General features: G+C 41.5%; 1 protein-coding gene across 7 annotated transcripts in view; it reads left to right on the plus strand.

The window, feature by feature from the left end:
* Positions 1 to 14,713, plus strand: part of taok1a (TAO kinase 1a) — a 179,049-nt gene that overhangs the window by 66,637 nt on the left and 97,699 nt on the right. The window contains exon 1 of one of the 7 annotated variants that reach the window (XM_070857087.1): positions 14,423 to 14,478. The exons of the other annotated variants lie outside the window; for them this stretch is intronic. The gene's annotated coding sequence lies outside the window, so the exon portion shown is untranslated. Of the gene's footprint in view, positions 1 to 14,422; positions 14,479 to 14,713 lie in introns of those variants that run through there. 7 annotated transcript variants of the gene reach the window in all.

A 14,713-nucleotide genomic window follows, 5' to 3' on the forward strand; every position in this document is an offset into this window, starting at 1 on the left:
AAGGTAAGTTGAAGTTTTTATTTTTTAATTCTTTCTCAGCAATTCATTAAGTGTATAGTGAAATGTTTTCTAATTTTTAAAATTTTTACAATTTTTTTTTGTGCTTCCTCCCCTCCCCAGGGCTTATATTTTTGGCGGGTGTGATGGGCCTCGGACTAAAGTTGGCGAGGACCACGAATCCTCGTGCAACGCCGATTTTTACTGTCGGGCACATTTTTTTTTGCCAATTTTACCCCCTTAAAAAATGGCAAAGTTTTTAGTGATATTTTTTCCGTAAAATAACGGGAAACAAAACCATCACCAAAAACTGAATTTTCTAGCCCACAGTATTGGGACATTGCATTTTTTTATTTTCCTGTTTCAGGAGCATTCCATGCACTGTGCAGTCACCAGCAGTGAATTAAAGTTACCTGAGATTTAATTGGAAACTGTTTTGTCTTCAGAGTTAGGTAACTATATCCAGGTGAATGTGCTGTGTACGTATGCTACACTTCTGTGCAGAGTGCTGCCAATATATTGGACTTGTATGAATTCAATGATGCTTACATTGTCTTTGTTTATTGTATAGATTTTTGAATAGATTATATAAATTATCCAAGATCATTATTAGAATTCAAAATATTTGGAAGTGATTCTGAAAATAAGGATCACATTGCTCACTCTCTCATGTGAGGAATGCCTTGAATCCTCTGAGCCTGAAGGCGATGGATACATGCCAGTTCCAAATTTCATTCTGATATAATGCTCACAATGCTCCAAAACTGAACAGTCTTCACAGAGCCTGGCCAGGGCTTATGGGTTGCATAACGGTCCTATGGCCTATGGCCTATGAAGTTCACTTAATTTATGATATTTCTTATATTGAGTGCCCATCCTTATGCTTCTGAACAAAGTTCAAAAGTTTGATGTATGCCCAGAATAGCCTCCAAAAGAGGATAGTGATTTATGAAGATCCCCTTGGCCGAATGTAATCACCAATTGGCGCAGTCAAACTGAAAAACTCAAAGCACAATTTATTTGCCTAATGTAATATGTAGACTGTCAAATTACTGATCCCGCTTTATTGGGCATATAATCCAAGAATCTCGTTTCCCTTTGATTTACAAGTAAAGATTGTTTGGCCAAGAATTTGGTCTCCCTGTTGATCTACAGCCAAATATTTTAGAGATCCTGTTTAAAGGAAAGTATCCAGTCGGGGTTGAATTTGAGGAGCTGGTGGAAGTTTAAAAAAAAATTTAAAATATAAGATCAAACTGTATGAGGTAACGGTAAACAATTTGCTGTTGATGTGTACAAAGTAAAAAAGTATTGACATAAATATTACTTGTATGGATGGGAAGCGAAAATAGAAAAAAAGTGTCAGATTTTGAGCATTATTCCTTGAGGTGACATTCATTTGAAGCGAAGTCCTTATCCCCTGTTCATTCCCAGTTTGAAAGATTGCGCTAATTGTCTGAACTCCATCCTCTCATCCCTTTAATGCTATTGGGAGTCGATTAGGAAATAATGTGACCTATTTGGATAAAATCCTCTCTTCACCCAATAAATTTACCCAGTAAAACGGGTTTGGGTCTTACACTTCCAAGTGCACATAATTAATGTTCTTGCTTCAAGGTAAACTAGAAATACTAATTTCCTTATGATTAGGTGCAAATGAAAGTACCCATTCTCACAAAATCAAAATTCTTGAAACATGAGGTACACCGTTGGCCATGGATTGCTTTTTTAAGGAATGTAATTATCCAAGACTACACTTAACATTTGGACAGTATCATAACGGAGTATAGTTTTTATCACAGTGGCAATAGTTGGCAGACTTGATAGCTCCCACATAATGTTGGTGGATGGGGGATTGTATAAAGATGTATATATGCCAGAAACTATGGCCCCAAGTTTCGTCCTGCGGCGAAAACGGCACACCTCCGAGCTGGGCGCCTGTTTTTCGTGCCGAAAACTGCGCCTAAAAAAAAGTCCGATATTCTCGAACTCCTTGGAGCTCGATGTCTGCTTGGCGGGCGCGCTCTTCGCAGCAGGGGGTGGAGCCTAACACTCGCGCCGATTTTCTAAGTAGCAGGGGGCGGGTACAATTTAAATTAGCCTTCGTGGTGCCGGCAACCCTGCGTGTGCGCGTTGGAACGTGCGCGCATGCGCAGTCTCACACAAACATTGGCACTCGGCCATTTTTAAAAGGACTGCAGAAAAAGTGAAGATTTGTTTCTTGGACCCCTGCAAAGGCTTGTAATTTAATTTTTTTTGATATTTCTGTGTGTGAGGGAGTGCTTTTAGCAGCACTGCTGAATAAATCACCTGCTGAAATCAGTGAGTTCAGCTTTTCACTGCTAAACTTGCAGAACCGGTGCTGCATTGGTGCATGCAAATTAAGGACTGTGTGTTTGGAGAAATAAGAGTGCCAATTCAACTTTGCAATGGATCAACGTCCACCAAGAACAAAGAATTTCTTCCATGAGGAAGTGGAGATATTAGTCAATGTAATTGAGCAGAGATGGCAGGAGCTAGATACCAGCAACAGAGGTCACATAAAAGTGCCACCAAAAGAAATGAAGAAACGCTGGAACCAAGTTGCAGCAGATTACTGCGCAGTGGTGCATACCAGGAGATCTGGAAGTCAGTGTAAAAAGAAATGGCACGACCTTGGTCAAGTAGTTAGTGTAAGTAATATTTCCCATTTTTAATTTAATCGACGTGGGTAAGGTCTCCTGCCCATCAACCTACGGGCTACGACGTTCCTGGTGCAGTGAGCTCTCATCAATTCTCTCCTATGCAGTGAATTGATGACAAACCATTGCATAATACGTGGTGTTGACAATGCAGCACCCATTCTGCAAATTTAAATATAAAACTGTCGATGTGGCTGCCTCTCCCTGTCCAAATGGCCTCAGTCCCCCTCACAGCTTGAAGGCTGCTGCTGTATCTTCGGCTGCCGTCGAGCCACTGACGCCGCCCCCAAAGCGTGGCCGAATGGCCTCAAGCACCATAAAGAGCTGCGTGTGTCGGGTGTTGATTCTTCGGCTGCCGGCCAGCCACTGACGCCGCTGATATCTCATGGCCGAATGGCCTCGGGGCCGTCCGGTGCTGCTTCTTCGCGGCCAGCCACGAAGAGAATGAAGGCCTGCTTCAAGCACTGCAGCTCAGCTCGAAGCTTGCTGCCGCTGCCGTCGAGACACTGACGCCACACCCCTGCCTGTCTCCAACATGAAAGGCCTGCCTGAAGCACAGCAGCTCGAAGGCTGATGCTATTTCACACAGGTAGGAACATGGTTTATTTAATCTTTTCTTTGCTTATAAATTTTTATTCAGGTTGGATTTATTTGTATAATATTTGTATAAGTATAACTAAGGATTGATTGTAGAATTTAATGACTTCCCTCCTCCCCCCCCCCCCACCTCGTTCCCTACGCCTAATTTGTAACCTACGCCTGATTTTCTAAAGTGTAGACAAGGTTTTTTCGAGCGTACAAAAATCTTCACTTACTCCATTCTAAGTTAGTTTGGAGTAAGTTTTCACTGACGAAACTTTGAAAACAGGCGTAAGTGGCTGGACACGCCCCCTTTTGAAAAAAATAATTCTGTTCCAAAGTGAAACTGTTCTAACTGACTAGAACTGGAGCAAACTAAATGTCGAGAATTCCGATTTCTAAGATACTCCGTTCTACACCAGTTGCTCCTAAAAAATCAGGAGCAAATCATGTGGAAACTTGGGGCCTATGATTAATATAGGACATGACAGATACATTGCCAGTGAACAACTGTATAATTCAGATCCAGGTCTTCTTTCCTCTCCAAAACAACCAGGCATTTAAAGTATTACGATTCAACATTTTAACAATATATTTTACTCATGTTTGCAAAAGGTCAACTAAAGGTTGGCAAGCTCGTACTTTTCGTTAAACTGAAACTTAAGTTTGAAATAAATAAGATAGTGTTCCATGGGGAAGTACTGAACCCTTAAACAGTTGCAGTAGACACCAGAAAGACTGCAGTTTGCCTACCATGTTCTGCACAACTCAGTTGGTAAATGACAACATGCTGACAGACCATTTTGCTTAGGCTAAAAACTATTATACTAGTTTATTGTAAGAAGTAAAATTATACAGAAACAAGAGTCAGTCAACAGATAAACATGACAAATATTCCATCTGTTCCAAAACTATTAAAATTCTGTATCTTACTAGTTCCAGTCAGTAAATTAGTTCCCTTTGAATGCGAGTCTGTGATGAAAGGCTTTATATGGGAAATGGAAACTCATTGTGACCCAATTAGCTCCTACGTTGTATAATAGTACAGCAAAATAAGGGACTGAAGAACATGGGTCAATAGTCTGGTTATGTGTCTTTTCTGGAGAGTGGCAAAACCTAAGATCAAAAGTTATCTTTTGTAATTAATAAAATTTGTCCCACTTCAACTTATTTATTTCAGTGACAGTTATAAAACAATTTCACAGATACAACCTAGTCAAACGGTTTGACTTAGTTAGATTTTCACACAGGACTGTCTACAAGAAAGCAGTCATGAACTGAGGCGAATTATTTCCCTTTTCAAGCAGGTAGACAAGATTTATGTAATTTTCACCTCCCTGACACGTGCACACACTGCATACGGACAGAAGCCCAATTATAAATTTGTTACACTACTTGCCGAGTTATAAATTTGTTTAAATAAATATATATATTTAATCAATAATTAATCAGTCTCCACAAGGATGTAGAGCTGAGCTCCAATCAGCATGCTTGTGTACATCTTACTAAACCTGCTAGGCCACAGAAGACAGTAGGTATCTATACAAAGATGTCTGGTTAAGATACCAGACAGAACACACACAAATCAACAGCTAAAATAGTTTCTATTAATCATGTTGGAGTAGTAACCTCATTAAACAGGCACCATAACGGGCTTATTTTTCACCTCCCATTTCAAGTTTGAGGTGCTCATGATTTTTTTTGTCTTGAGAATGAGAATATCTGATCAGCTGCTACCTTTATCACCACTCTGAGCGCAGAATTAAAGAAGCTGCGTTGACCTTAAGGAATGGAGAAAGTTCCCTTAGGCCAATTAAGCTACTTTCAATTTGGGCAAGAGCTCTCCGACTGAAAGTACGAGGCTCAATGTAGAGGGAATAGACCATCAGTAGAGAGATGGCCCATTTAATTTAATTTCAGCCCCTGCACCGCTGTGTTGAGGCACCATGCAATGCATTCACGTCTCCCCTTTATTAAATGGCTGGCTCATTCATGTTCCCTCACAAACCTGCAAGAGAATGGCTAGAAGTTCTGCTGGTTCCAATATTTCTCCAATTCCAGTTGGAAGGCTAAACAAACGTTGCTCGTTCAGATTGAGATGCGACCGATAAGTTTTGTAACCAGGCTCTCAAATCTGCCACCAAGCTCATGGTCTACAGGGCTGTAGTAATACCCGCCCTTCTGTATGGCTCAGAGACATGGACCATGTACAGCAGACACCTCAAATCACTGGAGAAATACCACCAACAATGTCTCCGCAAGATCCTGCAAATCCCCTGGGAGGACAGACGCACCAACGTTAGTGTTCTCGACCAAGCCAACATCCCCAGCATTGAAGCACTGACCACATTGTTCGAATGCCAGACACAAGACTCCCAAAGCAAGCGCTCTACTCAGAACTCTTTCATGGCAAACGAGCCAAAGGTGGGCAGAGGAAACGTTGCAAGGACACCCTCAAAGCCTCCCTGATGAAGTGCAACATCTCCACTGACACCTGAGAGTTCCTGGCCAAAGACCACCCTAAGTGGAGGAAGTGCATCTGGGAGGGCGTTGAGCACCTCGAGTCTCGTCGCCGAGAGCATGCTGAAATCAAGCGGAAAGAGCGTGCGGCAAACCAGTCCCACCCACCCTTTTCCTCAACAACTATCTGTCCCACCTGTGACCGGGACTGTGGTTCTTTTATTGGACTGTTCAGTCACCTAAGGACTCATTTTTAGAGTGGAAGCAAGTCCTCCTTGATTCCGAGGGACTGCCTATGATGATGATGATGCTCTAATAGGAAAGGAAAGCAAGATCTTGATGTATTGTATCTTTTTCAATAGGACAATTTTCATTCACCAGAATGTGTTAGTTACATACTAAAAATGTAAGATTTTTATTTATTGTTTTGGATATTGGATGCATTGGAAAATGTACTTATTTTAATGTATACCCTTTCGTACCAATTTATGACCATGCCAACTGAAGAACCCCATTTAGATTTTTTTAAATTCACACTCTTCCTTTTTATTATTGGTACTCAGCCAATAAATCCTGATACAGGCATTATTTAGTATTCAATTTGAATGCCACAGTATTTTGTTATGGTGCAAACTCTATTGGTTTGTTTTTACACGATTGAAGAGACTTAGTGAACACTTCATTGAAACCTACTGTATATATCTAGTTCTTTGTTGCATTTAATGCTTTCAAATTTTGACCAAAGCTTTCTGCTAATTGAAGAAACTACAACACAGCAGGAACTGCTTCAGTCTTCATGAATTTAAATTTAATTTGATGTGGCACAAAATTTAGATTTATTTTAGGTTTATCTGTCAAAAAAGGGAGTAAAGATAAACCCAGCAACTATAGGCCAGTCAGTTTAACCTCGGTAGTGGGAACGCTTTCAGAAACCGTAATCAGGGACAAAATTAACAGTCACTTAGATAGGGGTGGATTACTTAAGGAAAATCAACACGCATTCGTTAAAGGCAAATCGTGTTTAACCAACTTGATCGAGTTTTTTGATGAGGTAACGGAGGGGTTGATGAGGGTAATGCAGTTGATGTAATGCACATGGATTTCCAAAAGGCGTTCGACAAAGTGCCACATAATAGGCTTGCCAGCAAAGTTGAGGCCCAATGATGATAAAAGGGACAGTGGCAGCCTGGATACGAAATTGGCTAAGTGACAGGAAACAGAGAGTAGTGGTGAACAGTTGTTTTTCGGACTGGAGGAAGGTATACAGTGGTGTTCCCCAGGGGTCGGTTCTCGGACCATTGCTGTTCTTGATGTATATTAATGACTCGGATGTGGGTGTACTGTGCAATTCTGGTCACCACATTAGAGGAAAAATGTGATTGCACTGGAAAGGGTGCAGGGGAGATTTACAAGAATGTTGCTTGGACTGGAGAATTTTGGCTATGAGGAAAGATTGGTCTATTTTCTTTAGAACAGAGGCGGCTAAGGGGGGACCTGATTGAGGTGTATAAAATTATGAGGGGCCTGGGTAGAGTGGATAGGAAGGACCTGGTTCCCTTGGCAGAGGGAGTCAACAACCAGGGGGCTTGGATTTAAATTAATTGGGGTGAGGTTTAGAGGAGATATGAAGGGAAATTTCTTCACCCAGAGGGTGGTGGGGGTCTTGAACTCGCTACCTAAAAGGGTGGTAGAGGCAAGAACGATGGGCCGAAATGGCCTCCTTCCTGCTGGAAATTTCTATGATTCTACAGGGCACAATTTCAAAATTTGCAGATGACACAAAACTTGGAAGTATAGTGAATAGTGAGGAGGAGAATGGTAGATTTCAGGAAGACATAGACAGGCTGTTGAAATGAGTGGACACGTGGCAAATGAAGTTTAATGCAGCAGTGTGTGAAGTGATACATTTTGGTAGAAAGAATGAAAGGACAAAAAACTAAATGGTACAATCCTAAAGGGGGTACATGAACAGAGAGGCCTCGGGGTATGTGTGCATAAATCATTGAAGGTGGCAGCGCAAGTTGAGAAAGCAGTTAAAAAGGCTTACGGGATCCTGGGCTTCATAAATAGAGGTATAGAGTACAAAAGTATGGAAATTATGAAGAACATCTATCAAACACTGGTTTAGCCCAAACTGGTGAATTGTGTCCACTTCTGGGCATCACATTTTATGAAGGATGTGAAGGCCTTAGAGATGGTGCAGAAAAGATTTACAAGAATGATTCCAGAAATGAGGGACTTCAGTTATGCGGATAGACTGGAGAAGCTGGGGTTGTTCTCCTTGGAGCAGAGAAGATTGAGAGGAGATTTGATTGAAGCGTTCAAAATCATGAGGGATCTGGACAGTGTAGATAGAGAGAAACTGTTCCCATTGGCAGAAAGGTCGAGAACCAGAGGACACAGATTTAAAGTGATTGGCAAAAGAACCAAAGGCGACGAAAGAAAAAACATTTTTATGCAGCAAGTGGTTAAGATCTGGAATGCACTGCCTGAAAGGATGGTGGAGGCAGACTCAATTTTATCTTTCAAAAGGGAATTGGATAAGTATCTAAAGGAAAAAAAAATATTGCAGGGCTACGGGGAAAGGGCAGGGGAGTGGAACTAGCTGAGTCGGCACGGGCTCAACGGGCTAAATGGCCGCCTTCCCTGCAGTAACCATTCTATGATTCTATGGAATAATCAGTCAGTGTAAAATTTATATTTTTATATTTTTTATTATGACTTGTTAAATAAATGCTGTTGTGGGGAGTTGGTATCATGTTTGTAAAGACTGAATTTTGTGCTAAGTTGGCTGTGCAGTTTATAAAAATCATATATCAAAGTTGTTGCTTCTCGACCTACTTTTCTATACTTGTATCTGCCAGAATAATGCCATTTATTTAAAGGTTTCAGAACGCATATACATTTTTTTGACATATATTGCATGTTTACAACGAGGTCATATCTGATTGGAAGAGATAAGAATTGAACTAAAACATGGGACTGAAAGGGAAAATTGGTGTGTATAGAGAAAACACAGGCATGCAAGTACAGAAAAAAGTGGCACATAGGGGTGGGGGCAATTGCCATGTTTTTTTTTTAGGCAATTGCCATGTTGACTATTGATTAAGATCACAGATGTGCATATAATTTAATTTTCCTAAGTGTGGCGTATCTTGTGTGGGCTGTGAAAATGTTGAACAGTATCCACAAAACAAAATTTATCTGAAAACTGCATTTTTGTGAGCCGTAAAGGCCTCTTGAGGTAACGGGGAATTCAAGTACAATATGTAAAATGTTGACGTCGAAAGAGGCTTTCCAAAGTGTTTATCCATGTTGTCAGTACATTGTAATCATTGAATTATTAATCAACTTTAGATTTCATTTTTCCCAATAAACTTCTTGGCTATTTGCATTCCACAGAATTGTACAGTTTTTATTGGATCATTAATTTATTGCAAATTCTCCATACCATATTGTTTGACAGACTTAAGAGATTTTGAAAACATTATCTGACTTCATGATAAATTTGAAACTTCTTATAAGTGAGAAAAAATGGTACTACATCCTAACATTTTACATTTTAATTACACTAGTTATTTGGAAATGTTCTGAGGACTGAGCTGTGTGTAGGGTAGTGTGCAAATGTGTTACTACATACTAGATTACATTTAAATTTTTAACACAAAATGCAAAATACTTGTTATGCAATTTTTGGCCCAATCTGCCATGTGCAGTACACTGCTGAAATATTGAGATAACAGAATGCAAGTTGTGACAGGCTCTATTTAAAAGGAAATTGAAACCAAAATGTCATCTGTGTACAGAGACAGATGTGCATTTCTACAGAAATGCAGGCATGCTTTGGAAAGGAAATATGGCCCTAAGGTAATTGAAATTCATTACAGTAAACTCGACAAACACTAGCACTTCTTGTTGAATGTACTAATCTAATCCGATTACTAGTTTCCATGATCACTTGAACATGCGTTTTATAATAGGCCAGTTATACTGCGCATTCTGCTTTTCAGCCAAGCAAAATTTGCAAAATGACTGTGCAGGACTAGGATGTACTTCAAACTTTTTAAACTTTAAAAGTAAAATTAAAAAAGTTCCCTGATGGTCTGCTGAACTTAAGTTTTAATGTTAGAAAAATGCTCTTCTTTAATAAAAATGTCACCAGCATTTCATGCTAGTTACCAGAACACAGCATACTCTTCACATGCTACCTATTGAACTCTGAGCAAACTGCTCCCAGTTAACTTTGGGTTTGGAGGGCCAATTCATACTGGCATGTCCCAAACCAGATCTGAACTGGTAGTGATTTGTTAGAGTTTTGACATCTTAATGTTTGAGAGGCGACATCAAGATTATTGGTGATGTTAGGAAATGGGTAATGGAAAAATTGTTAACCCAATTACCAAAATGTGTAAAATTTCAAATGTTAAAAGATCTGGTTTTTACTTTATTCTGTATTAAAAGGACCATTATTACGGGGACAATGTTTTGTGGGCAGCTGCAGTTATTGTATTATAAATGTTGCCAGGATGTTGCCTACATTACTTCAAAAGTGTCAGCCTTCTGCTGTGTTCAATCTTGATGAAGGACTTTCCTGGAAACATTTGCAAACGAGATTCTCACCTTTCGCGACTGGAAGTATGTTGGTGGGAATCGGAGCAAGGAGTGCGTGACTTTCTGGGTGCCAATATAGACGGATCTGAAAAGCTTCCTCTTCTGTTCATTAGTAAAAGAGAATGGCAAAGATGTTTCAAAAATTAGCAACACTTCCCTGGGGCCATCATTTAACATTTCAGTCGACCAGTTTGGATAAATTCTACGATTTTTGAGAAGTACATGCGATCTCTGGACAGAAAATGTCGAGCTCCGGGTAGGAGCATGTTCACCATTGTGAGTAACGGCTCTATGCATCCAGAAATTGCTACCATAACGAATGTGGAATTTGTTTGTATCCAAAGAATACCACTTCTAAACTTCAGCTGATGGATGGCAGAGTTACCAAGCTTTTTGAGGGTCACTGTCAGAAAATTTCTGGCGAGAAAAAGACTAGCTACCTACGAAGGCAAGACAAACGTCTTGATCAGTTTGCGGAATATCATAAATTTCGGTGTTAGAAGTTGGGATCTCGTAAGTCAGAGCAACATTGCAAACTGCTTTCACCATGTAGGTTTTGTCAGTAAAGATGATGAGAATTTGGTGGTGCTTATAATTACTGCTGATCCTCAGTCTGACTATAATCGCAGTTGATGACTCTTTGATCACCCGAACCGCTATTGAAGCTTTGAGCCAGTCTGTGACATTCAATATTATATGTACTGCTCATCTACCGACTTGTTTGACTCAAAAACGTTGGCTAGTCTAGCAAAATTGAAGCAATTGTTCGTAATTCAATTTTGACGGTTTAACAGTTCAAAATAACAGTTTTAGTTGTTTTTAAAAACACATTACAGTGAAATTAAAGTAAAATATTGGATTTGTTTACATTTTTCTTTCTTTTCAAGGCATGAACAATTTCAAGGAAAACAGTCAGGAAATGTTTGCAAGTGTTTATAAGTAAGGTTCCCCTATGTTTTGCCCTAACTCAAGTCTCATACAGAAGATTCTTGATCACATACTCTGCAAGAGTAGCTTAGTTGTTTTCCTATTGTCTTCCTCACAGTTCCGAGGTGGGCTGCAGCCAAGGCTCAGGAATCCATCTAACCTTTTATGGTGGTTGGGGAGTGTTTCCCTGCTCATCATAGGCGGTCCTTCGAACGAGGATGACTTGCTTCCACGAGTTCACAGGTGTTTCAATGAAGGACCCAATGTTCCAGTCCTGAACTCCAATTGAGGGGGTGGAAGATGCCGGTGCGTGAATTTTTTAACGTGTGGTGACCATTGCACACCAGCCACCACACGGGCTTGACAGAGCTAGGTCTTGGTCAAATGGCAAGGGTTAACCAGGACAACTGGAGACCTCTTCTGCTGCACGGATCTAGCACGCACACACATCGCAGTGTGCTGCCCATAAGGACATAATAAGGACATAAGCATTAGGAACAGGAGTAGGCCATCTAGCCCCTCGAGCCTGCTCCGCCATTCAACAAGATCATGGCTGATCTGGCCGTGGATTCAGCTCCACTTACCCGCCCGCTCCCCGTAACCCTTAATTCCCTTATCGGTTAAAAATCTTATCTATCTGTGACTTGAATACATTCAATGAGCTAGCCTCAGCTGCTTCCTTGGGCAGAGAATTCCACAGATTCACAACCCTCTGGGAGAAGAAATTCCTTCTCAACTCGGTTTTAAATTGGCTCCCCCGTATTTTGAGGCTGTGCCCCCTAGTTCTAGTCTATCCGACCAGTGGAAACAACCTCTCTGCCTCTATCTTGTCTATCCCTTTCATTATTTTAAATGTTTCTATAGATCAGCTCTCATCCTTATGAACTCCAACGAGTAAAGACCCAGTCTACTCAATCTATCATCATAAGGTAACCCCCTCATCTCCGGAATCAGCCTCGTGAATCGTCTCTGTACCCCCTCCAAAGCTAGTATATCCTTCCTTAAGTAAGGTGACCAAAACTGCACACAGTACTCCAGGTGCAGCCTCACCAATACCCTATACAGTTGCTGAAGGACCTCCCTGCTTTTGTACTCCATCCCTCTCTCACTGAAGGCCAACATTCCATTCGCCTTCCTGATTACCTGCTGCACCTGCAAACTAACCTTTTGGGATTCATGCACAAGGACCCCCAGGTCTCTCTGCACCGCAGCATGTTGTAATTTCTCCCCATTCAAATAATATTCCCTTTTACTGTTTTTTTTCCCCAAGGTGGATGACCTCACACTTTCCGACATTGTATTCCATCTGCCAAACCTTAGCCCATTCGCTTAATCTATCTAAATCTCTTTGCAGCCTTTCTGTGTCCTCTGCACAACCCGCTTTCCCACTAATCTTTGTGTCATCTGCAAATTTTGTTACACTACACTCTGTCCCCTCTTCCAGGTCATCTATGTATATTGTAAACAGTTGTGGTCCCAGCACCGATCCCTGTGGCACACCACTAACCACCGATTTCCAACCCGAAAAGGACCCATTTATCCCGACTCTCTGCTTTCTGTTAGCCAGCCAATTCTCTATCCATGCTAATACATTTCCACTGACTCCGTGTACCTTTATCTTCTGCAGTAACCTTTTGTGTGGCACCTTATCGAATGCCTTTTGGAAATCTAAATACACCACATCCATCGGTACACCTCTATCCACCATGCTAGTTATATCCTCAAAGAATTCCAGTAAATTAGTTAAACACGATTTCCCCTTCATGAATCCATGCTGCGTCTGCTTGATTGCACTATTCCTATCTAGATGTCCCGCTATTTCTTCCTTAATGATAGCTTCAAGCATTTTCCCCACTACAGATGTTAAACTAACCGGCCTATAGTTACCTGCCTTTTGTCTGCCCCCTTTTTAAACAGAGGTGTTACATTAGCTGCTTTCCAATCCGCTGGTACCTCCCCAGAGTCCAGAGAATTTTGGTAGATTATAACGCCTGGGCCCTTGACTCTTCTGGGCCCCGTATCCTGATCTGTCGTACCTCCGCCACGATCCTCCGCCATAAACAGTCACCGCATCTCGTCACCTACACTGACTGCTCATCCGCCTCGATCTTCTCACTCCTCTGTACCTGGGCCCTGCCGATACAGTCGGCAGGTAAAGCACCTTGTGACATTTAATTAGGTGAAAGATGCTATAAATGTGTAAGCTGTTTTAAATTTGCCTCGATTTCATCAATTATTAAAAAGAATGATAATTAAGCATATTGCTAATGGTTTTAATCATTAACCCCATGACTGCACCATCTATCATCAAATTTGTTTTAAATCAGCTTAAACTCTGTGCACAGGGGGGAAAAAATGAAACATATATTAGAACTACAGCTATACAATGCACAAACATTTTTATTCTTAAGAAGCACCTAGGCCTGGGAATTGGATCTCGCCTGAATTGGAGTGAATGTCTCGTGCCATCCTTGCGCCTAATGAGGCCGATGGCGTGACCACTGCCGTCTTCCTCATTAGTGTAACGGTTAGCATAATAGTTCGCATGCGGACATGAGATTCCCAAAACAACGCTCGACTCGGAACTCCTTCACGGCAAGTGAGCCAATGGTGGGCAGCGGAGGCGTTATAGGGACATCCTCAAAGCCTCCCTGATAAAGTACAACATCCCCATTGACACCTGGGAGTCCCTGGCCAAAGACCGCCCTAAGTGGAGGAAGTGCATCCGGGAGGGCGCTGAGCTCCTCGAGTCTAGTCGCCGAAAGTATGCAGAAATCAAGCACAGGCAGCGGAAAGAGCGTGCGGCAGACTGGTCCCACCCATCCCTTCCCTCAACGACTATCTGTCCCACCTGTGACAAAGACTGTGGTTCTCGTATTGGACTGTACAGCCACCTAGGAACTCATGTTAAGAGTGAAAACAGGTCTTTCTTGATTCTGAGGGACTGCCTATGATGAACGGTGAAGAGCTGTGGGTGCCATTCGCAGCCCCAGAAGCAGCTCGTCGGTGGCAGTGGCAGCAAAACCGACCGGCTCAGACTCCAGCCAAGAGGCTGAGGTGAGTCTTGGGGGAGGGGGAGGAATCAATAGGGGCTTGGGGCAAGTGGTGGGCAGCAGTCTAAAAACGTACCTTTCAGGTGCCAGCCTCCAGAAGTCCCTTTTAAAACCGCTGGTTTGGCTGATGAGAGCCTAGAGAAACTGACTGCAGCATGGGGTGCCCTATGGTGAGTAGTATTGAATTGCAAATGGCCGATCACAATTTGAGTCCCTCTGCATTGCAAAATAAGATGCCCTCAATTCTATCTGAAAGCACCATTTGTGCTGCATATACCTTATGATCATGCAGGAAAAGAAATCTTACTTTTTTCTATTACAATCAAGATTTTAAATAACTACTGAATCACCATATTTAAATATTTTACCGTGCTTTGCCGCTCCAAAAAGCTATAATATTCAGCA

The sequence above is a fragment of the Pristiophorus japonicus genome, chromosome 16 (genome assembly GCF_044704955.1).
Source record: "Pristiophorus japonicus isolate sPriJap1 chromosome 16, sPriJap1.hap1, whole genome shotgun sequence".
NCBI classification, from domain to species: domain Eukaryota; kingdom Metazoa; phylum Chordata; class Chondrichthyes; family Pristiophoridae; genus Pristiophorus; species Pristiophorus japonicus.